Here is a 23,432-nt window from a genome sequence, read left to right as displayed (position 1 = left end):
ATGTTCAAACTTAGTATTGCCAATAACACAAGGAATTGTAAAACTATCAGGATCTTTGCATTTAGGAGGCAATTTCCTTTGTAACATTGCAGAAAAATTCTCACTTACATGCACCACTTCCTTGTTCGAAATCCTCTTCCTTGTTGTGCAAAGCTCTTTTAAGAATTTGGCCTACTTAGGAACTTGCTTGATTGCATCAAGAAGCGGGATATTGACTTGAACTTTCCTAAAGGTTTCCAAAATGTCCTTTTCATTCTCCTCCTTCTTTGATTGCCTAAACCTGCTAGGAAAGGGCACATTTAGTGGAATAGAACTTGACAAAGTCGAATTTGGACTTACCTTGGTGGTGTGGGACGATTTTGGTGCATTAGGGGGTTGCGGCAAGGTTTGTTCCATCCTTGTCGTGGCTTTGTCCAATTCCTCCTCTTCGAGCAGCAGCTTTTCGTCCTCTTTTTGACTTGATTTGGTTGGGTTGGGGTTAGTTCCAACTTCCTTGCCACTTCTTAAGGTGATAGCCTTAGCGGTTTCAAAACCTCATTTTGGATTAACAATGGTCGAGTTAGGTAGTTTGCCTTCTTCTCTAAACTGCCCCATGAACTCCGCCATCTGCCCAATTTGTTTCTTCACTTCCCACATCTCTTTGGCTTGATTTTGTAATCCCTGAGTCAAAGAGGTTAGTATTTGAAGCATTTTACCATTGTCCAAAGACGAACCTGAATTTGGTTGGGCAGATTGTGGTGGAAGTTGTGGTGGTACGTATGGCCTTTGATAGAGCCCAGGAAATGGCTGTCTATATCATCCTTATTGTTGAGGTTGATTAGGCTCCCTCCACTTGAAGTTTGGATGATCTCTCCAACCCGGATTGTATATATTTGAATATGGATCATTCCTTTGTTGATTTTGGCCTTGATAACCTATGGCATTGGCGCTTTCCCATCCTCCATTCTCCATCAATTGAGGACATTGATCATTGAGATGCCCTTGCATGGAGCACACTCCACATATGGGCCCACCTTGCACTTTGGATCCATCGACCACTTGTGACACAAGCATAGTGAGATTAGCTAATTGGGATTAAATTTCAGAAATTGCACTTAGCTTATTCACTTGTTGTTGTCGTGGGGTATCTTTTTGTCCAACACCTTCATATTGTTGTGCATTCAATGCTCAGTTTGCAATTAAGACTTTGGCAGCCAACGGTGTTTTGTCAACCAAAGCACCTCCCGCTGAAGCATCTAGCATTTGTCTCTCAATTGGAAGGAGTCCCTCGTAGAAATATTGAATTAAGAGCTCTTCCTTCATTTGATGTTGACGGCATGATGCAACTAGAGTCTTGAAACGCTCATAATATGCTGGAAAAGACTCCCCTTGATTTTGCTGAATTCCGCTAATCTTCTTCCTCAAAAGAATCACTCTTGAAGTTGGGAAGAATTTCTCCAAGAATGCTCTTTTCATGCTTTCCCAAGAAGTGACCGTCCCGGGTGCCAATTCATCGAGCCAATCCTTAGCCTTTTCCACAAGAGAGAATGGAAAAGCTTTCATCTTCAAAATATTCCCATCCACGTTAATGGGTGTCATGCTTGAGCATACAACTTCAAACTCCTTCAAATGCTTGTTTGGATCTTCCATGGACAGCCCATGGTATTTGGGAATATGATACAGCAAGCTTGACTTCAATTCGAACTCATCAGTCTTGCCTTAAGCCGCCATAGGGTATTAAATGCAAATAAGCACGACATTGTCCAACCCTAAGGTAGAAAGCTCCTTGATTGTTCGATTATCTGCAGCCATGGCTTGTTCTTCCTCTTCCACTTCTTCTTCTTCAGATTCGGCCTCAGAACTAGGGGGACTAGGTTCCAGATGCCTCCTATTTCTTCTCAACGTTTGTTCAAAATCGTCGTCAAACTCTATTATATTCTCACGAACAGGATCAGAACTACGAGTCATACACTTGTACCTAGAACAATGAAACAAAACAAATCAGCAACCCTCTTAGAGGGCACGGCAAACAAACAAAAACAAAGATTAGGGCACGGAAAACACAAAAATAAAGGAACAAATAAACACACAACACTGTTGGCCATAAGACACACTTTGACACGACACAAACACAAGGGATTAGCAAGTTTGCTAATCCCCGGCAACGGTGCCAAAATTTGGTGTGAAAATTAACTTGACACACAAATTAAACCCTATTTGTGACAATTGTAGTATATATGCAAGTAGGGATCGTTCTAACCGGGGATTAACTAGGGATGCTAATCAACTCAAATAAGACTCAAAAATACTAAATTAGACTCTATAGACTCAAAACTAACTTAAAACACTCAAAACAGCAACAAACAATTAAAAAGACTCAATTCTAGACCTAACAAGTTATTTGGACGAATTTTAACTAACTTAGACTCAAAACACTAAATTGGACAGATTTGATGCGAAAATTAACTTAACACACAAATTAACCCTCTTTTGACAATTGTAGTATATAAGTAAGTAGGGATCGTTCTTAAACCGGGGATTAGGAGGGATTGCTAAACACTTTAAACTGACTCAAATAACTAAAACTAAACTTCAAAACACTTAACTCAACTTAAAAGACTCAAAACAAGTTCACAAGACTCAAAATAAACTAAAAACACTCAAAATTGCCTAAAAACACAAACTGGGCAGATTTGACTCTAAACACAAATTTGGACAAATTTTGGTTCTAAATTGACTCAAAACACTTGAAAACACAATCTAAAACATATTCTAACTAGTTAGACAATCTAAAACAAATGGGGATTTGGTTTTGGACGAAAATAAAGTAAACAAAACAGAAATTAGAACTAGGCAGATTTGCACGAATTTGGTGAAATTAGATGGATGATGGCCTAGCTAGGAGGTCTTTCTCCAAACACGACATACTTGCATACAAAAAAATCTCCACTTGCTTATTCAATGAATCATGAACCTCAACACCCCAAGTTAATTAGGTACGCTTAAATTAACCCTTAGATTTTCCATAAGTCGTTGAATTGAATGGAATTAGCGCATTGCAATCAAATTATTCCTCAAAAATTCTCTACATGAAAGCGCATAATAGAGAAACAATCAAAGATCATTAAATTCTATGAAAATTATAAGTGTTGACGAGACATTCGTAAGTATGAAAGCACATGATACTTATGCCAAAAATTTACTTAACATGATTGTGACTAACAACCTTTACTACTTATGAATATAAGTTCCCAACGATTAGGTGAAGCTTCCTTATATCCTAGCATCAGATTTATGCATGCAAATTAAGTGTGCACTCTCAACCCACATACACAAACAAGTTTTAATTCAAACAGATAAGTAAATTGGATTCTCAATTCATGAAATCACAACTGGAAGTAATCAAATCATAATGCAAATATAGCCATGGTTTCGAAATTCCCCCTAGCCAAAAGGGGATTAGTTCCTCATACTCACAAAGCAAAGATTCTTGAAATTAAACATTGAAAAACACAAGAAAGACTACACCAAAAACGTTCCAGCAATTCCAAGTCGAATGGCATGCATGGCTAGGGCTTTCCTTCTTCTTCCTTGCTGCGGCACAAGATGTGGGTGATGGTTTTGGGGGTTATGAACGATGTATTTGATGTGAAATATTCTAACACTCAAATTAAAACCCTATGATTGTAGTATATGAAAGTAGGGATCGTTTTAGGCCGGGGATTAGAAGGGATTGCTAAACACTCTAAACTGACTCATATAAATAAAACTGACCTTTAAAACACTTGACTCACTTAAAAAGACTCAAACAAGTTCATAAGACTCAAAATAGGCTAAAAGCACTCAAAACTGCCTAAAAACACAAACTGGGTAGTTTTGAGCCTAAACACAAACTTGGACGAAAATTGGTTCTAACTTGACTCAAAACTCTTAAAAACACAATCTAAAACATATTTGAACCAATTAGACACTCTAAGACAATTGGGGATTTGGTTTTGGACGAAAATCAAACAAACAAAACAATAATGTAAACTAGGCAGATTTGGGCGAAATTGATAGAATTAAGTGGATGGTGAGATGGCTAGGAGGTTTTTCTCCACACATGGCATACTTGCATACAACACAATCTTCAGTTGCTTATTCAATGAATTATGAACCTCAACACCCCAAGTTAATTAGGTACGCTTAAATTAACTCTCAGATTTCCCTTAGGTCATTGAATTGAATGGAATTAGCGCATTGCAATCAAATTATTCCTTAAAAGTTTTCTATATGAAAGCGCATAATAGAAAGACAATCAAAGATCATTAGGTTCTATGGAAATCATAGGTGTTGACAAGGCATTCGTAACTATGAAAGCGCATGATACTTATGCCAAGAATTTACTTAACATAATTGTGACCAACAATCTTAACTACTCATGAATATAAGTTCCCAACGATTAGGTGAAGTTCCCTTATACCCCTAGCATCATATTTATGCATGCAAATTAAGTGTGCACTCTCAATTCATATACATAAACAAGTTTTAATTAAAATAGATAAGTAAATTGAATTCATCATTCATGAAATCACAACTGAAAGTAATCAAATCATCATGCAAATATAACCATGGTTTCGAAATTCCCCCCTAGCCAAAAGGGGATTAGTTCCTCATGCTTGCACAACAAAAAGTATTGAATTTAAACATTGAAATCATAAGAAAGATTACACCTAAACGTTTCAGCAATTCCAAGATGGATTTGATGCACGGCTTGGCTCCTCTTCCTCCTCTTTGTTGCGGCACAAGTTGTGTGTGGTGGATTTGAGGGTTTTGAATGGTGTGTTCTTGTTTAGGATGATGAATAATGGCTGATTATGGTGAAGGGTTGCGGCAGGTGGTGTATGGAGGTGTATGAAGTGGATAAAGGATGAGAATGGAGGCTAGGGTGTTGCGGCAAGGTGTTTTCTATATAGCATAAGGGGTGGTACGAATTTTTGGCTAATTTTATGTTTATATAGTCTTAGGGTTAAGTAGATTAGGGTTACACTTAACAGATTTAGTGGATTAGGGCCCTAGGGTTCGGCACAAGTAAGTTAAATCCACTTAGGAGAGGGTTTGGCCCAATTAGTTTCATAAAATGATTTGTGTAACCCAAATCCACAAGGAATTCAGCCTAACAAATCAGAATCCAAAAGGAAAAAGGTTTAGGAAATTCGTCCAAAATTGGGCCTTCTAGAAACTAGGTGTTTTGTGGCTGATTTTGGGTTTTCTAGAAGAGATAAAAGGGGGAAGGGTGTGGCACCCTTTTAGGGTTAGATAAGGCTTCTAGAAATCATGTTTTTAGGTCCACTTGCTGCTAGGATTAAGGTGGAACAAGATTAGGTTAGGATAAGATAGGATGAGATAAGGTTTTGGATAATGTTGGATAAGGTTTTAGATAAGGTTTTGGATAGGGTTTCCTCTTTTGAGCTACTTCCTTATCCACTTTGTCTTGAGCTTAGTTCCTCTTCTCATCATATTTCTAGCCTCTTGAACTCCAAATTCGTCCATCCATGTTGGCCCATATGCAAGCTATCCACATAGTGTCCAAAATTGCTCCAAATTGCCCCAAAATGCACTTCCTTGGTACTTTAACCCATAGGACCTACAAACACACGAAATTGAGTTGTAATACGACATTAACTAAGAAATAATAGCACAAATGCACAAGAATAAGCTAGTTAAGTCGCCTAAATATGCTCCTATCAATATTCTTGCTTGGGATGATGAATGATGGGTGGTTATGGTGGTAGAGTGCGGCAGATTGTATATGGAAGTGTATGGAGTGAATGAATGATGGAGAATGGAGGCTAGGGCTTATGGCAAGGATTTTCTGAATGGCATAAGGGGTTCATACGAATTTGTGGCTGAAAATATGTTTATATAGTTCGGCCAACCCTAGGGTTAATTAGATTAGGGTTACAACTTAGCAGATTTGATGGATTAGGGCCCTAGGGTTCGGCATAAGTAACTTAAATCCACTTAGGAGAGGGTTTGGCCCAATTAATTTTAGAAAAGGATTTTATAACCCAAATCCACAAGGAATAAGGCCTAACAAATCAGAATCCAAAAGGAAAAAGGATTAGGAAATTCGTCCAAAATTGGGCCTTCTAGAAATTAGGTGTTTTGTGGCTGATTTTGGGTTTTCTAGAAGAGATAAAAGGAGGAAGGGTGTGGCACCCTTTTAAGGTCAGATAAGGCTTCTATAAACCATGTTTTTAGGTCCACTTGCAGCTAGGATTAAGGTGGAACAAGACTAGGTTAGGATAAGATAGGATAAGGTTTGGATAAGATAAGGTTGTTACGATAAGTTTCCATATTTCTTGCTCTTTCCTTATCTTCTTTGTCTTGAACTTTCCTTTTCTGATTTGCAGCATGTTCCTGGCCTCTTTTGACTCCAAATTCAAACATCCACCTTGCTCCATGTACAAGCTATCCATTTAGTGCCCAAAACTGCTCCATAATGCACCAAAATGCACTTTCTTGGTACTTTAACCCTTTGGACCTACAAACACACAAAAATGAGTTGAAATACTACATTAACTAAGAAATAATAACACAAATGCACAAGAATAAGCTAGAGTCACCTAAATACGCTCCTATCAAGATTCAAACACTTTTCTAACTAATCTAACACACTTAATAAAAGGGGGAATTGATTTGGACGAAATTAATTAAATTAGGCAGATTGTAAACTAAACAGATTAGACACTAAATTAGGTGAATTGAATGGGTAAAAGGCTAGTTAGAGGGTCCTTCTCCACACATGCACATATGCAACACAAATTGATTTCCAGATTTTATCCCTTTAAACCATGAATGACAATGCCCCAAATTAATTGTGAGAAGCACAAATTAACTTTCAGATTTTCCTAGTTTCATTGAATTGGATGGAATACGCATCGACAACCAAATTATTCTTATCAAGTTCCCTACATGAACCACATAATAGAGATACAATCAAAGATCAATAAGCTTTTTGAAAACCATAAGCATTGACTAGGCATTCGTAACTATGACTTGCATGATACTCTTGCCTAGAATTTACTTAACACAATCATGACTAGTGATTTTTAATACTTGTGAATTTTCATAATGATTAGGTGAAATTCCCTTATACCCTAGCATCAAATTCATGCATGAAAACTAAGTATGCATCCTTAATCAACACACAAGAACAAGTTCTCAATAAATCAATTAAGTAAATCGCATTCACAATTCAAGAAACAAGATATGGAGGAAATCAATTCATATAAAACATAAGTCCATGGCTTTGAATTCACCTCTAACTAAGAAAAACTTAGTTACACATGTTCATAACAATTGAAAAGCAAATTAAAATAAACATGGAAACGAAACGAGGGAAGAAAGTACTATGAAAGTCTCCAATGGATGCAGATTTCTTGCGGCACAAGGGTCTTCTTTTCCTATGGAAGCCGCGACACTCCTTCTTCTCCCTAGGGTTTGCGGCACAGGGGGTTATGTTTCTAAATATATGGTCTGTGGTGTGAATGAATGAATGAATTGAATGATGAATGGCTGCATAGGGTGTGTAGGGGGTGTGATAGGAGCATATTCATGCTACTGAGTTATGTTATTTCCTTACATTTAGTGAGCTAATTACTACTTATTATAGTGTTTTGAGCTATTTTCGTTTGTTTGTAGGTCCTAATAACAAACTTGGCAAGAAAAGGCAATTTTGAGCCTTTTAGAGCAGTTTTGGGCTTATTTTGGACAGCTCGTATATGGAGCAACATGGATGGATGAATTTGGAGTCAAAAGAGGTTAGAAACATGCTACAAATCAGAAAAGGAAAGTTCATGACAAAGAAGATAAGGAAAGTGCAAGAAAAGAGGAAACATTATCCAAAACCTTATCCAACCTTATCTTATCCAAACCTTATCCTATCTTATCCTAACCTAATCTTGTTCCACCTTAATCCTAGCTGCAAGTGGACCTTAAAACTTAATTTCTAGAAGTCCTATCTGACCCTAAAAGGGTGCCACACCTTCCCCCCTTTTATGCCTTCTAGAACACCCAAAATCAGCCATAAGACACTTAGTTTCTAGAAGGCCCAATTTTGGACAAAAATTCTTAAACCTATTTCTAATTGGATTCTGATTTTATTTGGCCCTTTTTCTCTTGGATTTGGATTGTATAAGTCCATATCTGAGATTGATTGGGCTAGGATTTAATTCCCAAACCCTTGCCGCAACCTAGAGGCCCTAAACACTTATATTGGCTAGGTTTAACCCTAAATCTGATTGCTAGGGTTTTGCCATGCTATATATATATAAAACTTAAAGTTGCCGCACCCCTTTGACACCCTAGGCAACCATCCATCCTCCAATTCATTCATCCATTCACATCAGCCACCATCCATTCAGAAATACACTTTGTGCCGCAAGTCCTAAGGAGAAGAAGGAGTGCCGTGGCTTCCATAGGAGGAGGAGACCTTGTGCCGCAAGAAATCTGCATCCATTGGAGACTTTGGGAGTTCTTTCTTCCCTTGTTTCGTTTCCATGTTTATTTTAATTTGCTTTTCAATTGTTATGAACATGTGTAACTAAGTTTTTCTTAGTTAGGGGTGAATTCGAAACCATGGGCATATGTTTTCTATGAATTGATTTCCTCCAGATTTTGTTTCTTGAATTGTGGATGTGATTTACTTAATTGATTTATTGAGAACTTGTTCTTGTGTGTTAATTAAGGATGCATACTTAGTTTTTCATACATGAATTTGATGCTAGGATATAAGGAAATTTCACCTAATCGTTATGACCTTATATTCATAAGTAGTGGAAATCACTAGTCATGATTGTATTAAGTAAATTCTAGGCAAGAGTATCATGCAATTCATAGTTACGAATGCCTAGTCAATGCTTAGGGTTTTCAAAAAGCTTAATGATCTTTGATTTTATCTCTATAATGCAGTTCATGTAGGGAATTTGATAAGAATAATTTGATTGTCGATGCGTATTCCATCCAATTCAATGAAACTAGGAAAATCTGAGAGTTAATTTGTGCTTTTCACAATTAATTTGGGGCATTGTCATTCATGATTTAAAAGGAATAAAATCTGGAAATCAATTTATGTTACATATGTGCATGTGTGGAGAAGAACCCCCTAACTAGCCTTTTCCCATTCAATTCACCTAGTTTAGTGCCTAATCTGTTTAACTTGCAATCTGTCCATTTTAATTAATTTCGTCCAAATCAATTCCCCATTTTATTAAGTCTGTTAGATTAGTTAGAAAAGTGCTTGAATCTGTCCAAATTAGTGTTTTGAGTCTAAGTTAGTTAAATTTCGTCCAAATCACCCTTTAGAGTCTAGTTTGAGTCTATTTGAGTGTTTTGGGCTGTTTTGAGTCTTTTTAAGTTGTTTTGAGTCATATAGGTCTAGGTAAGTGTTTTAAAGTTTAATTTTGTGTTTTTAAGTCAGTTTAGAGTAGATTAGCATCCCTAGTTAAACCCCGGTTAGAACGATCCCTACTTGCATTTATACTACAATTGTCACAAATAGGGTTTAATTTGGGTGTCAATATAATTTTCACATCAGGGTGCGGCACATTAAGTTACATATATATATAGCACGGCAAAAACCCTAGGAATCAGAATTGGGGTTCAACCTAGCAGAAACAAGTGATTAGGGCCCCTAGGGTGTGGCAAAGGTTTGGAAATTAAGTGTTAGCCCAATTAGTTTCTGATATGGACTTATACAATCCAAATCCAAGAGGAAAAGGGCCAATTTAAATCAAAATCCAAGAGGAAAAAGGTTTAGGAAATTCGTCCAAAATTGGGCCTTCTTGAAACTAGGTGTTTTGTGGCTGATTTTGGGTTTTCTAAAGAAATAAAAGAGGGAAGGGTGCGGCACCCTTTTAGGGTCAGATAAGGCATCTAGAAATCATGTTTTTAGGTCCACTTGCAGCTAGATTTATGGTGGAACAAGATTAGGTTAGGATAAGATAGAATAAGGTTTGGATAAGATAAGGTTGTTAGCATAAGTTTCCATATTTCTTGCTCTTTCCTTATCTTCTTTGTCTTAAACTTGTCTTTTCTGATTTGTAGCATGTTCCAAGCCTCTTTTGACTGCAAGTTCATCCATCCACCTTGCTCCATGTACAAGATATCGATAATAAGCCCAAAACTGCTCTAAAAGGCTCAAAATTGCCTTTTCTTGCCAACTTTGTCATTAGGACCTACAAACACACGAAAATAGCTTAAAACACTATAATAAGTAGTAATTAGCTAACTAAATGTAAGGAAACAACATAACTAAGTAGCATAAATATGCTCCTATCAAGAAGTGCCCTCAATTGATTAAGAATGGGGGATGGGAGAGTGCAAATGCTATTGGATTTCCAAGCCAAAATCAGGCACGGAATGATCCATATTCCAACACATACAATCCGGGTTGGCGAGATCACCCAAAATTCAAGTGAAGGGAGCCTCAACAACCTCAACAACAAGGAAGATTTAGGCAGCAACCCCCGGGCTTCTACACCAAGCCATACGCACCAAATCAAGCCCAAGCACAACCTGCCCAAACCAATCAAGGTACGTCTTTGGACAATGACACACTTATTAAGTTACTTATCAATTTGTCTCAGGGGCAAGAGAATCAAAAGAAAGCAATGCAAAATCAAGACAAAAGGGTAGACCACTTGGAGAAATAAATTGGGCAGATAGCTGATGCGAACTAAATAAGCACACAAATTAAAACCCTCTTGTGACAATTGTAGTATATGTATAAGTAGGGATTGTTCTTAACCGGGGATTAGGAGGGATTGCAAAATCACTTGGAAACTGACTCAAAAACGTAAAATAAAGTTTAAAACACTAAACTAGACTCAAAGAATGCAAAACTAAACACTTAAACACTAAAACAAACCAAAAGACTCAAACAGCACCCAAAACACTCAAAACTGCCTTAAAAACACTTTCTGGGCAGTTTTGAGCACTTTGGTGAATTTGGACGAATTTGTGTAACAAATTGAATCAAAACACTTATAAACACAAACTAAGACACTTTCTAACTAAATTGGACACTAAAGTAAAGGGGGATTTGGTTTTGGACGAGATTAACTAAAATGCACAGATTCTAATTTAAAACAGATTGTAAAGATGAATATGATGAAAATATGGATGGAATGCTAGCTAGAAGGTTCTTCTCCACACATGTCACACTTGCATACAATTTGATTTTCAGTTGGTCTTTCGATGAATTATGAACCTCGACACTCCAAGTTAATTAGGTCCGCTTAAATTAACCTTCAGATTTCCCTAGAATCATTGAATTGGATGAATATGCATCGCAACCAAATTATTCCTAACAAGTTCTCTATATGAACAGCATGATAAAGATACAAGTTAGAATCATTACGTTCTTTGGAAATCATAAGCATCGACAAGGCATTTGTAACTATGAAAAGCATGATACTCTTGCCAGGAATTCATTTAACGCGATTGTTTATAAGCAACCTCCACTACTTGTGAATATAAGTTCATAACTATTAGGTGAAATTCACTTATATTCTAGCGTCATATTCATGCATGAAAATTAAGCGTGCACTCTCAATAAACATACACAAATAAGTTATCAATCAAGCAGTTAAACAAATTGAATCCACAATACATGAATTTCCAACCAAAAGTAATCAAATCATATTGCAAGCATAAACATGGTTTCGAATCACCCCCTAGCTAAATAGGGGTTTAGCCTCTCATGTTCACAAAAAGAGAAATACAATTGAATTTAAACATAAAGCACCAAGGATTGATTACACCTAGAACACCCAATGAATCCACTTGAATTTTTGCGCGTCTAAGCTCCTCTTTCCTCTTCTCCTTGCTGCGGCAGTGAGGTTAAATGGTGTTTTTGGATGATTTTCTGGTTTAGGGATGGATGTATGGTGATATGGGGGTGCGGCAAGGTTTGTGGAAGGTGTGTGGAGGTGTGGAATGGAGGGGAGAATGGTGGGAAGTGTGTGGAAGATGGCTGGAATGGAAAGGGAATAGGTACGGCTGATGGAGAGAATGGGAGAGTTCTTGCGGCTGAGAGGGAATTAGGGTAGTGGCCGAATGAATATGGAATGAGAGAATAATATCAATGAGAGGAGAAGTGACGGCTTGTAGCTTAGGGTTAGGAAAAAGGTGCGGCTGAGATGGTTTTTGTGTGATGGTGGCTACGATTTTTGGGGTAATATTAGGATGAATGGCTGAAATATGATGGGAGTGACGGCTAGGGTGAATTAGGGTGAAATAAAATATGAATGAAAGTGAATGAATGAGAATATGGTGCGGCTGCAAGGTTGTAGTTTAGGGTTTATGAGTGAATGATTGGAACCCCTAGGGTGCGGCTAGGTTTAGTTTAGGAGAGAAATAGGTTAAAATTCAGAAATAAAAGGGAGAGTGGCTGCAAGGAAAAAGGGTTAGGGTTTAAGTGAATAAAAGAGGACAAAATTGCCCCCCCTTGCACGGCAAGGGAAGGGAACTAGGGTTAAGGCACGGCAAGGGCTGTGTAATTGGGCTAGGGCCTTGGTTTTGTGTCCTAAAGTGCCTACAAGGCCTTCAAAGTGGCTAGAAAATACGGACGTTTAAGTTTAGGAAAGGTTACCAAAACGGGAAACCTAGGGTTAACTTTCCTACTTCAAATAGGAAACCTTGTTTGAGTAGGATTCCTCGTTTTGGTAAGAATTCATCGTTGGAGTAGGAATTCGTCGTTTCTTCAAGTCTTCAACTCATTCATTCCTCTTTCGCTCCAAAAGACTCCAATTTGCATCTTCTTGCGCACTTTGGCCTTATAATCTGAAAATACACAAAAGTGGCCTTAAACACTAAAATAACTAAATAAACACAACATAAATGCACAAGAACAAGCTAATTAAGTCGCATGAATATGCTCCTATCAATAGCGGAGTTTGTTGGACAATTCCAAGACCAAGGCAAACTCCCTAGTTCAACCATTGTCAACCCAAAAGGAGGATTTGAATCTGCAAAAGCAATCACATTGAGAAGTGGAAAAGAAGTTGGCACTAATCCAAAACCATCCAAATCAAGTCCAAACGAAGATGAGAAGCTGCAATTGGAAGAAGAGGGACAAAGCCAAGCCACGACAAGGGTAGAAGCACCCTTTCTGCAGCCACTTAGGGAAGAGGGTTTCAAACAAAGAGGCGGTGAGGGTAAGTGAAAACATTTCCGCTGTTTTACAAAGAAAGTTACCTCCAAAATGCAAAGATCCAGGTAGCTTTACAATCCCTTGCATTATTGGCCAAACTAAGTTTGAACATACTATGTTAGACTTAAGAGCTTCAATTAATGTCATGCCATATTCTATTTATGCATCCATGAACCTAGGAGAATTGAAAAATGATGGTGTGATTATTCAATTGGCCGATCGATCTAATGCATATCCAAAGGGAGTTTTGGAAGATGTTTTAGTGCAGGTTAATAACTTGATCTTCCCGGCGGATTTCTATGTGCTTGAGATGGAAGAGACGACCCATTCCATTTCTTTGCTGCTCCTTCTTGGGTGGCCATTCATGAAAATAGCCTGCGCCAAGATCGATGTGTTTAAAGGGACTTTAACGATGAAATTTGATGGGGAAGTTATTGTTTTAATATTTCTGAAACCATGAGATTTCCTAATGATGATCATTCATGTTTTTCTATTGATATCTTTGATTCATTGGCGCAGGAGCATCTTGAACAATTACATGAGGATGCACTTGAAACGGTCATTACAAGTGGAATAGAATTCAAAACCCAAATGGCAGCACCAATTCCAACCCACGGCCCAAATCTGGAATTCCATGCCGTGCCCCTTTGTGATGATGTAATTGAAGTGGTGGCTGCCCTAGAGTCATTGCCACGGCAATCTTGTAAGTTCCAAACCCCAATTTCAATTCCCCTTTCAACTAACAAGTTGCTTCCTTCAGTGATATAGCCACCTACCCTTGAGCTTAAACCGTTACCAAACCACTTGAAGTATGTTTTCTTGGGCGAACAAGAGACATTTCCCGTCATTGTAGCTTCCACACTCACGGCACAAGAAGATGACAAGTTGGTGAGGGTTCTAAAGGAGCACAAAACAGCCATTGGTTGGACTTTGGCCGATATCAAAGGAATAAGCCCCACTACATGCATGCATTGTATACTCATAGAGGAAGGGGCTAAACCATCTCGAGAAGCTCAACGCCGACTCAACCCTCCAATGATAGAAGTTGTGAAGAAGGAGATTATCAAACTCCTTGATTGTGGCGTGATCTATCCCATCTCGGATAGTTGTTGGGTTTCACTGGTCCAAGTAGTTCCAAAGAAGTCCGGAGTCACAGTGGTGAAGAATGAAGATAATGAGCTTGAGCCCACACGCATCCAAACGGGTTGGAGAGTTTGCATCGATTATCGGAAGCTAAACGCCACCACAAGGAAAGATCACTTCCCTTTGTCATTTATTGATCGAATGCTTGAAAGGTTAGCCGGTCATTCTTTTTATTGTTTTCTTGATGGCTATTCGGGATATAATCAAATTGTGATAGCTCAAGATGATCAAGAAAATACCACTTTTACTTGTCCATTTGGTATTTTTGCTTATCGTCGCATGCCATTTAGTTTGTACAATGCACTAGCCACCTTTCAAAGATGCATGGTAAGTATATTATCTGATTATGTTGAGAAGATTATTGAGGTATTCATGGATGATTTTAGTGTGTTTGGTGACTCGTTTGATGATTGTTTGCATAATCTCACTTTAATCTTGAAAAGATGCATGGAAACTAACCTTGCTTTAAATTGGGAAAAATGTCATTTCATGGTCAAACAAGGCATAGTTTTGGGTCATATAATCTCTGAAAAAGGAATTGAAGTTGATAAATCAAAAATAGATCTTGTACATTACTTACCCTCTCCTACTTCAGTGAGAGAGGTTCGTTCTTTTCTTGGACATGCAGGATTCTATAGACGATTTATCAAGGATTTTTCAAAGATTGCACAACCTCTTTGCCGTCACCTTCAAAAGGAAGTGTCATTTGAGTTCAATGAGGAGTGTGAGAAGGCATTCAGGCACCTCAAGGAGATGCTTACCTCGGCACCAATCATAGTCCCACCAGATTGGAGCATGCCTTTTGAGCTAATGTGTGATGCATCCGATTATGCAATAGGGGTTTTTTAGGCCAAATGAAGAACAAGCAACGACATGTCATCTATTACGCATCCTGGACCTTGAATGATGCTCAATTGAACTACCCTACCACCGAAAAAGAACTTCTTGCTGTTGTGTTTGCTTTAGATAAGTTTTGTTCGTATTTACTTGGCACTAAAGTTGTTGTTTATTCTGACCATGCAACCTTGAAGTACTTATTCACCAAAAAGGAGGCCAAACCAAGGCTAATTCAATGGATGCTCCTCCTACACGAGTTTGATATTGAAATTAGAGACAAGAAAGGGAGTGAAAACATGTTGGCTGACCATTTGAGTCGTTTGGTGTGCAATGAGGAGTCTTTACCCATCCAAGAGACATTCCCTGATGAGCAATTGCTCTCCATTAAGGTAAGTGAACCTTGGTATGCAGATTTGGTGAATTATTTAGTGTATAAACAAGTTCCAAACACCATAACCAAACACCAACGTGACAAACTCAAGAAAGATGCATGGTTTTATGTGTGGGATAACCATATTTGTGGAAATATTATGCGGATTAGATTCTTCGTAGATGTGTGCATGATTGTGAGTTTAATTCAATTTTAACTTTTTGTCACACTTATGCATGTGGAAGACATTTTGGCATACAACGCACAACCCTTAAGGTGTTAGAATGTGGATTTTATTGGCCTACAATCTTTAAAGATGCTAGAACTTTTTGTATGACTTGTGATCGTTGTCAAAGAATGGGCAATATAGGTGCAAGAAATCAAATGCCGCAAACCCCTATATTCAATGTTGAAATTTTTGATGTTTGGGGCATTGATTTCATGAGTCCTTTTCCTTCTTCATATGGTTTCACTTATATTTTGCTTGCAGTTTATTATGTCTCAAAATGGGTGGAAGCAAAAGCCACCAATACTAATGATTCTAGAGTGGTTGCAGATTTCATCAAAATTAACATCTTTTCTAGATTTGGGATGCCTAGAGTGCTCATTAGTGATGGAGAGTCTCATTTTTGTAATCGCACCATTGAGGCGTTGCTTAAGAAATATAATGTCACACATACGGTTTCAACACCTTATCATCCTCAAACCAATGGCCAAGCCGGGGTTTCTAATAGAGAAATCAAGCAAATTTTGGAGAAGACCGTTAGACCAACAAGAAAGGATTGGAGCTTGCGTTTGGAGGATGCATTGTGGGCATATCGTACGGCCTACAAAACACCCATTGGGATGTCCCCCTTTTCGGCTTGTCTATGGCAAACCATGCCATCTTCCCGTGGAGTTAGAACACAAGGCACATTGGGCTATCAAAACATTCAACATAGACATAGATGCAGCTGGAATTCATAGGAAGCTTCAATTGAATGAACTTGAAGAGATTAGGATTGAAGCTTATAAGAATGCTTGCATTTACAAGGAGAAGACCAAGGCATTCCATGACAAGATGATTCATAGCAAAACATTCTCCATAAAGTAGAAAGTGTTACTTTTTAATTTTCACCTTCGTTTGTTTCCTGGTAAGTTACGTTCTAAATGGATTGGCCCTCATGTTATTACTCATGTTTTTCCATATGGTGCAGTCCAAATCCAAAGTTTAAGGAACGGCGGTGAATTCAAGGTGAACGGGCATCGTTTGAAGCCATATTATGAGCATGGCGTGGGGCAGATTGTGGAAGATTTGCCACTCACTGCCGTAGGCCCTATCCAACCCTAGATGGAAGTTTCGTCTAGCTGCAAGACGTTAAAGCAAGCACTTCTTAGGAGGCAACCCATGCATTTAAATAAAGAGGCCTTAGGCAATCCAACAATCCACAATGATAGGAGCATATTTAGGCGACTTAGTTAGCTTGTTTTCTTATATTTATGTTGTTAGTTCATAGTTATTTTAGTATTTTAAGCTATTTTTGTGTGTTTGTAGGTCTATATGGCTAAAGTAGCAAGAATGTGCATTTTGGAGCAAAATTGGACTTAGAATGGATAGCATATTCTTGGAGCAAAAGGAATGGACGAAATTAAAGACCTAAAGATGTTAGGATTCCTAATCAAAGAAGGATTCCTAGTCAAAGAAGGTTTCCTACTTGAAGTAGGAAAGTTAAGCCAAGGTTTCCTATTGGTTTGACCTTTCCTAATCCTAAAAGCCACTAAGTTCCAAAAACATTGAGGACTCTTATGCATTTTGGGACACAAACTAAACCTTCCTTGCACCCTTATTGCCCTTGTCGTGCCTTGCTTAAACTTGCCCTTTCCTTACCGTGCAAGGGGAGTGATTATTCCCTATTTTGTGTCACAAGATCACATTCCTTTTTCACATTAGTTAATGCCGCACCTTACATCCCTATTCTATCCTAAATCCTTGCCTAATTTCAGCCTTAAAACACATTCTATTTCCTTCCCTTTTTCTTGCCGCATGTCACCTTCTTATTACCTTTTAATTTCTTATTTTACTTACTTATTTTGAGGAGATTCTGACCTTTAAGGCTCTTGGACAAAATAGCTAAGTTTCATTAACCTTCCATAAACCTTACATCATTCCCATACTTCCATACCTTTAACCACACATCCATACACCATTCCTACCCCTTGCCGCACCCCTTTACCAACCCAAATCCATTCTTAACCCAGAAACACATCCTAAATCACCCCTAAACCCTTGTGTCACAGCATAGCAAGGAAGAAGAAGAGAAGAAGAAGCCTTGGACGTTTTTGCATTCAAGTTGGAGTGTTGGAATGTTTTTAGGTGTAATCTATCTTTTGTTTTCAATGTTTAATTCAAGTTTTCTTTGTTCTGTTGTGAACATGAGAGGCTAAACCCGTTTTAGCTAGGGGAGGCTTTGAAACCATGATTATGTTTATGATATGAATTGATTAATTCCAGTTGTGATTTCATAAATTGTGAATACAATTTACTTAACCGTTTGATGGATAACTTATTCTTGTATGGTAATTAGGGAGGCCTACTTAATTTGCATGCTTGAATTTGGTGCTAGAATATAAGGGAGTTTCACATAATCGTTACAAACTTATATTCACAAGTAGTTAAGGTTGTTTTCACAATCATGTTAAGTAAATTCCTAGCATGAGTATCATGATGTCATAGTTACAAGTGCTTTGTCAATACTTATGATTTTCATAGAATGTAATGATCTTTGATTGTATCTCTATTATGATGTCATGTAGGGAACTTTTGAAGAATGCTTTGGGTTGTCGAATGATGTCATCCAATCCAATAACTAAAGGAGAATCTGAGGGTTAATTAGTGATGTCACGATTAATCTGGGGTGTTGAAGGTTATGGTTTATCGAAAAAGCAACTGGAAATCAATTTGTATTTGAATGTATCATGTGTGGAAATGAATCCCCTAGCTAGCTAATCATCCATAGTTTTCCCAAATTTGTCCAAATCTTGTTTAAGTCTTTTAGTTACTCATGCTAGGAATTTACTTAACATGATTGTGAAAACAACCTTAACTACTTATGAATATAAGTTTGTGACGATTATGTGAAACTCCCTTATATTCTAGCACCAAATTCAAGCATGAAAATTAAGTAGGCCTCCCTAATCAACATACAAGAATAAGTTATCCATCTAACGGTTAAGTAAATTGCATTCACAATTTATGAAATCATAACTGGAATTAATCAATTCATATCACAAACATAATCATGGTTTCAAAGCCTCCCCTAGCTAAAATAGGTTTAGCCCCTCATGTTCACAACAAAACAAAGAAAACTCGAATTAAACATTGAAAACAAAAGATAGATTACACCTAAAAACGTTCCAACACTTCAACTTGAATGCAAAACGTCCAAGGCTTCTTCTTCTCTTCTTCTTCCTTGCTATGATGCGGCATAAGGTTTTTGGGATGATTTAGGATGGATTTCTGGGTTAGAAGTGGATTTAGGTTGATAGAGGGGTGCGGCAAGGTATAGGAATGGTGTATGGGTGTTTGGTTGGACGTATGAAAGTATGGGAGTGATGGAAGAATGGGGGAAGGCTGCGGCAAAGGTTGGTGTGATTGAATGAAAGATGGCAGATTGTGTGAGTGAGTGAATAGGGTTCTCTATGGGTGTGACATTGACTATTTATTTGAAGGAAAGGATCTTAGCTTTGATTGAATGGGTTAGGAAAGAAATAAAAACCCTCAAATCCTTAAGGAAAATGAGACTTAAAATCAGAAATCCAAAGGGAAAAAGGGAAGGAATTTGTGGCAAAAAAAAGTAGTAAAGGGAATGTGTTTTAAGGATGAAATTAGGCAAGGATTTAGGATAGAATAAGAATGCAAGGTGCGGCATTAACTAAGGTGAAAGAGGAATGTGATCTTGTGACACAAAATAGGGAATAAGCATTCCCCTTGCACGGCAAGGAAAGGCAAGTTTATGCAAGGCACGACAAGGGCATAAGGGTGCAAGGAAGGTTTAGTTTGTGTCCTAAAATGCATAAGTCCTCAATGTTGCTGGAAATTAGGGGCTTTTAGGATTAGGAAAGGTTAAACCAAAATAGGAAACCTTGGCTTAACTTTCCTACTTCAAGTAGGAAACCTTCTTTGACTAGGAATCCTTCTTTGATTTGGAATCCTTCTTTGATTAGGAATCCTAACATCTTTAGGTCTTCAATTTCGTCCATTCCTTTTGCTCCAAGCATATGTTATCCATTCCAAGTCCAATTTTGCTCCAAAAGGCTCCAAAATGCACCTTCTTGCTACCTTAGTCATATGAACCTATAAACACATGAAAATAGCTTAAAATACTAAAATAACTATGAACTAACAACATAAATGTAAGAAAACAAGCTAACTAAGTCGCCTAAATATGCTCCTATCAAATTTCCCCACGCTTAGCTTTTGCTAGCCCTCGAGCAAAACAAAACAAAACAACTCTAGACCTTCCAACATGTACCTCAGGGATTTCCAATGAACATGACACATTAAAGAACACCATTCCCACGGTTTTTAGCTCTCTTTACACTTGAGCAAACACTTAACCATAGTTACCACTTACTAGTTCACATTTAATCAATTAAACAACATTTTGAATGTAGTAACATGCCTTAGAGAATTCCCTCAATTCCTCACTAGATATACTCTCTATTTTCACATAGATTTTCTGACCACACACCCTACACTAGGTATATGTGAGAAGATTGATAAAAACATGTAGACTAACACTCACATATGGTATAACAAAGAAAGCATTTTCTGATATTATGACAATGACATGTATATGATCTCATGAATGGAATGCTACTTTTAGAATGAGAACCAGGGATTCCATATGCTCATACCAATTTCAAACTTCACATATTGAACACCTAACATCAAGATAGAAGTTGAGGGTTGTAATGAGGCTAAGGTATTGGCTAACAAAGAAGGGTAAAGGGTAAACAACGGTTCTTAAAGCAATAGGAAGCAAAGTAATGAAATTGACACTTAAACTCACTTTTGATGGCAGAAATTAACTTTTAAACACAAGGGAAGATTCATGCAACACTTAGGGTCAAATTCAAACTTTTGGACCCTTTCTTCAACAACCAATACTTGTGAGATCATTCTTACTTATTTTTCAACTCTTTTTCTTTCTTTTTACAACTTTTCTCTTTTCTTTTTCTTTTTCCACGAATTTTTTTCTTTATTTTCTTTCTTTGCCGTGCCCTATTACCTTCCCCCACACTTGTTTTCTGCAATATGTTGATCAACAAGAATTCATTCTAAGTCATACTTCACTATCCTTTAAGAACAAGGGTATGGAAAGTCCTAATCTAGGCTAGGTGAGGATAATGTGGCTAACAAAGAAAATAGGCTTGATAAGGCTCAAAAGGGTTAATCCTACAATACATATGCAAAAGGGTTATGCTTTTTGGCTTTGGTTTAACTAAACAACTTCATCTTATTGTATGTTATGCAATCAATATCATGCTTTGAATGAAATGGGCATGAGTTCTAGTATTTGGAACTATAATGATGAAACACATTCTAAGTAGCAACCAAGCAAAGAATGATGAGATCATGCAACGACTTTAGAAAACAAGAAATCACAGATTTATACTCTCGAAAGAACGTTTTAGGCTCAAGTCTCTCAGGAATGTAGCGTTAGTTTGAGTTCCTTTCTTCAAGCATGTTACAAAAACTGGTTTTCTCTTTGTGATTACATGTGAATTTGTAAACTATAACCATTACCAAGCATAAACCAAAGAGTAAATCAAACTTCCATCCATGTTTATAACTTTCTTTAATAGTCATGCAATTAAAAACCAAATCCTCATCATTGTGTTGGAAGATACCCTAAGACACAAACAAACACACAAAAACAACTCTTTTTGGGTTTTCAAAACTGTTTTGCAAATTTTTTTGTAAAATTTTCGTATTTTCTGATCCAAACACATAAAAAAACCTTCAAAACACACTAAAAACACTTAAAAACAGTGAGAAACAACATTAGAAATGATAGGTGATAAAATCCCACAAAAATCATGCAAAAATAGCTTGTTTACCCCCCCCCCCCCCCCCCCCCCCCCACACTTAAATCAAACATTGTCCTCAATGTTTCAAACAAAGACTCACATTCAAACAAACAACAAAAACTAACTAGCATGACGAAATAAAAGCAATAAAGATAGAGGGGTTTAGGAACACAAATCTGATTTAGTTGAATGAATTGTTGGATTGCCTAAGTCCTCTCTAGTTGAATGCATGGGTTGTCTCCCAACAAGCGCTTGCTTTAACATCTTGCAGCCGGACGAACTCTCTTCTTAGGCTCAATTTGAACCCACGACATGGAGGTTTACCTCCTCCACAATCTGCCCTTCAACACTTTCATAATATGGCTTCAAACGATGCCCATTCTCCTTGAATTCTTGGCCATTCCTTAAGCTTTGGATTTGAACTGCACCATATGGAAAAACATTAGTAATAACAAAGGGGCCAATCCATTTAGAACGTAATTTACCGGGAAACAAACGAAGGCAAGAATTAAAAAGTAACACTTTCTTCCCTATGGAGAAAGTTTTGCTACAAATCATCTTGTCATGGAAAGCCTTGGTCTTCTCTTTGTAAATGCAAGCATTCTCATAAGCTTCAAGCCGAATCTCTTCAAGTTCATTCAATTGAAGCTTCCTATGAATTCCAGCCACATCTATGTTCATGTTGAATGTTTTGATAGCCCAATGTGCCTTGTGTTCTAACTCCACGGGAAGATGGCATGGTTTGCCATAGACAAGCCAAAATGGGGACATCCCAATGGGTGTTTTGTAGGCCGTACGATATGCCCACAATGCATCTTCCAAACGCAAGCTCCAATCTTTTCTTGTTGGCCCAACGGTCTTCTCCAAAATTTACTTGATTTCCCTATTGGAGACCTCAGCTTGGCCATTGGTTTGAGGAACCTTATGTGTGACTTGATATTTCTTGAGCAACGCCTCAATGGTGCGATTACAAAAATGAGACCCTCCATCACTAATGAGCACTCTAGGCATCCCAAATCTAGAAAAGATGTTAGTTTTGATGAAATCTGCAACCACTCTAGAATCATTAGTACGGGTGGCTTTTGCTTCCACCCATTTTGAGACATAATCAACCGCAAGCAAAATATAAGTGAAACCATATAAAGAAGGAAAAGGACCCATGAAATCAATGCCCCAAACATCAAAAATTTCAACATTGAATACAGGTGTTTGCGGTATTTGATCCCTTGCACCTATATTGCCCATTCTTTGACAACGATCACAAGTTAAACAAAAAGTTCTAGCATCTTTAAAGATTGTAGGCCAATAAAACCTACATTCTAACACCTTAAGGGCATGCATTGTGTGCCAAAATGTCCTCCACATGCATAAGTGTGACAAAAAGTTAAAATTGAATTAAACTCACAATCATGCACACATCTACGAAGAATCTGATCCGCACAATATTTCCACAAATATGGGTCATCCCACACATAAAACCATGCCTCTTTCTTGAGTTTATCACGTTGGTGCTTGGTTATGGGGTTTGGAACTCGTTTTGACACCAAATAATTCACCAAATCGGCATACCAAGGTTCACTTACCTTAATGGACAGCAATTGCTCATCAGGGAATGACTCTTGGATGGGTAAAGACACCTCATTGCACACCAAACGACTCAAATGGTCAGCCACCACGTTTTCACTCCCTTTCTTGTCTTTAATTTCAATATCAAACTCATGGAAGAGAAGCATCCAACGAATTAGCCTTGGTTTGGCCTCCTTTTTGGTGAATAAGTACTTCAAGGCTGCATGGTCAGAATAAACAACAACTTTAGTACCAAGTAAATATGAA

At 37.7% G+C, this 23,432-nt stretch overlaps 1 pseudogene; it reads right to left on the bottom strand.

Moving 5' to 3' along the window:
- Positions 1-534: 534 nt before the first annotated feature.
- Positions 535-1,248, bottom strand: LOC148697023 (uncharacterized; annotated as a pseudogene).
- Positions 1,249-23,432: the final 22,184 nt, after the last annotated feature.

This window comes from Pyrus communis, chromosome 5 (genome assembly GCF_041283825.1).
Source record: "Pyrus communis isolate YQ-2024b chromosome 5, ASM4128382v1, whole genome shotgun sequence".
Taxonomy (NCBI): Eukaryota; Viridiplantae; Streptophyta; class Magnoliopsida; order Rosales; family Rosaceae; genus Pyrus; species Pyrus communis.
The sequence above is the reverse complement of the archived record's forward strand: the minus strand, read 5'-3'. Positions and strand labels throughout refer to the sequence as shown.